A 3,152-nucleotide genomic window follows, 5' to 3' on the forward strand; every position below is an offset into this window, starting at 1 on the left:
TTACGTCGGTTCGCGGCACGGGCCGAGGGGCGGGGACTCCGAGCCGGCTTTGGATTGGGTGGCGCGAAGGGGCGAGCCCGCTGATTCGCTGAGGGTGAGCGTCCGGATTTGAAGCGGGAAGCCGCGGCCGGCGCAAGGGCGCGGCGCCTGCTTTACCTGTAGCCAGAGGCGGCACTGTGCGCAAAGACCTACTTCGGGTGGACAGGACAACTGACACACCCCCGAGTTCGGGTCGGAAGTGTTGGCATTGTCCCTACGGGAGCAGACACTGACGTGTGTGGCCACCTGCCTCACGTTTACACCTAGAGCGCTCCCGTTAGAAGTCTTATCATGGGCGCGCGCTACACTGAGTCTCCTGTGTGGGGCAGTAAGGTTGGTCCCAGGTGGAGAGGGACAAGATGAGACGGTCGGTCCTTAATTGCCTTCCTCCGTCTCCGTCCTCCTTAGGTCACGAATCCCATCACCAAAGCCTGCTCAGCATAAGGCCCTATTTTACAGAAACCACTCCTTTCACTTTCCTTTATCCCAGGATTTATTGCATACAGTTCCTCTAACAAATTTAACTCCTTAACTTTATCCATTCAACGGTTGTTGAATGCTGACAGGCACAGCACACTTCGGACTTTAACAGGCTCTACTCCTAATTTTAGCCTGGTGGGAAAAAGACATCCTCTTACAACTTGACCTTCTACCTCCTCTAAAGTACTGCTCAGTGACCCTCCATGGATGCCCTTTTCACTTTTTTGTCTCTACCTTTGGAAACGCTGTATCTCTCTGTGCAGAGAATAAAACACCCACCCTTCCTTCTGTTTATCACACAAAGACCACTCTCTCTCCTATACTTAATTGCCTCCTTGCACACCTTATTTGTCACTCATCCCATGTTTTCTGGCTTGGCCCTGAAAACTACTTGCAGACTTGTTTTAATTAATCAGGACTGGCCTGTCAAATTCAGCGACGTCTCCACAGTTCTCTTGCCATCTCCTTGAAACCTACCCTCGGCATTCAACTACCCCTAATTCTACCTGTGTCCACAATGAACAAAGTTTAAATGGAGAAAAATCTCAAGAGTTTCTCAATCTTGGAAAAATAAACCAAAGACTTAGCTCTAAGAGCTGAAAAGATGCTACCTGAGAGTAAAAAGCAACCCTATGTCTACACCACACACTAGCAGTGAACTGCTGGACTGTGTCCATGTGACAGACTGTCACCCACCCTGAATCCCTCAGACCCAACTCACTGTCCTTCCATCATAAAGATTAAGTGACCAGAGCTCTCCTCCATGCCACCGAGCAACCTGACCATAACAAAGAACTATACTCAAAGTATGTACAGGAAAAGAGCCCAGACTCTGATGCCAAACGGCCTAAATCTCAGTGCTCTCACTTCCTAGCTGTGCAGCCTGCATGTGGCCTCATCTGTAAAATGGGGATCATCAGCGCACTTGCCTCAGAGGACTGCTGTGAGGATCAAGTCACTTAACGTGCACCCAGAAGAGCACTGGCACATGGAAAGCACTCAGGCAACATTAGCTGTTATCTGACCAGCTGAAAGGGAAGAGTAGACCCCCCATTGAATTTCAAAGCTGTAATTCCAGGTAGAGCTTGAAGCAGCCCCAAGGCAGGGATTCAGTTAAGGTGGATGTCTCACACCCCCTTTACCAACTGCACCTCAACACCAAGATCCAGCACCTTCTAGAGTGTGAACACAAGGTATGTGTGCAGATTCATCTCCCACTAGCTCCCCAAATGCACCTTATTCTTTCAGTGGATTAACACTTAATCCTCTTGCCTCTTCTATTTGGGCCATCACCCTGGACTCCACCCTCCTCCACTTTAAGTATTCCAACCTGTCAAAATCCCACATCCCTTCCAAATCCTGCTGACTCACATAAATCCCTTTCTTTAATGCCTCCTGTACCATTCAACCTTTACTGTGAAGCTAAATCTTTATTAGTTTGTAAATTCTGTAAATGCCTTCTCCCACTAGAATGAATGTGTACAGACTACCTCTTTTTTTACATATCCCAAAGTGTTGGCACAGTGTCTTGCACACAGAAGATGCCCGATACTCACTAAATTACCCCAGACTGCTTCCCTGGTGGCTCAGATGGTAAAGAATCCACCTTCAATGCAGGAAACCTGGGTTCAATCCCAGGGTCAGGAAGAGCCCCTGGAGAAGGGAATGGCAACACACTCCAGCATTCATGCCTAGAGAATCACTTGGAGAGAGGAGCCTAGGAGGCCCAGTCCATGGGTCGCAAAGAGTTGGACACGACTGAGCGACTAACACTTTTAATGTTTCACCCCAGATACCTCTATAATGATTGAAATCTAACTTGAATTCTTAATTCTGAGTTAGATCCAGACTTAAAGTGAGACCTCTTGCTTTGAAACTAAGTAAGTCGATTAGTCTAAAGTAAGTCCTTTAACAGAAGGAAGACTTCACCTTAAATTAAAGCATAATGGACCTTATTTATCCTTGCATGTGAAAAAGCTCTTGGGGTTTAAGAGGAGAGTGTCTATTGATAGGAAAGTGTCTTAGAAAATTAGATTTTAAGTTATACATTTATAACAGCTCTACCATCAATGTGTGATTAGCTGACAGGCACATGAAATGCTGTTCAAATAGTCTAAGTAGACATCTGTTGGATCTAGATGTTAGTTTACATACTAACTTTCTACCTTCTAAATTAATGCCATGATCATCCCTCAGTTTCTGATTGTTGGGATTTTTTTTAGCAATGTGATATTTTAGGAGATATAAGCTTTACAAACCATCAAATAGAATACATTCTATTTTTATAAGGCAACAGATTCATATATTTAAAAATATATTTTATTAAATAATCTACTTGGAGAATAATTACAAAAGCTTTAAACAGTAATTCCAAGTAGTGAAAGGCAGTTTTCTTTAAAAGAAAAAAAAAGACCAGTCTTATTATGTTTTGCTGCTTTATACACAGGAATGATTTATTTTACAAACTAGTCAGTTGCAACATTAGCCTAAAAAATCAAAAACAGTTTTTAATATGTCTCAAAGGCAAGATGAACTTTATGATATGCTTTCACATTAACCAGTACGACAAACCATAAGAAACTTAACACCATAACAGTTCAAAATAAAATGTACAGAACAGGCACTTTGAAGTC

This window comes from Bison bison, unplaced genomic scaffold (assembly GCF_000754665.1).
Source record: "Bison bison bison isolate TAMUID 2011002044 unplaced genomic scaffold, Bison_UMD1.0 scf7180017864453, whole genome shotgun sequence".
Classification (NCBI taxonomy): domain Eukaryota; kingdom Metazoa; phylum Chordata; class Mammalia; order Artiodactyla; family Bovidae; genus Bison; species Bison bison.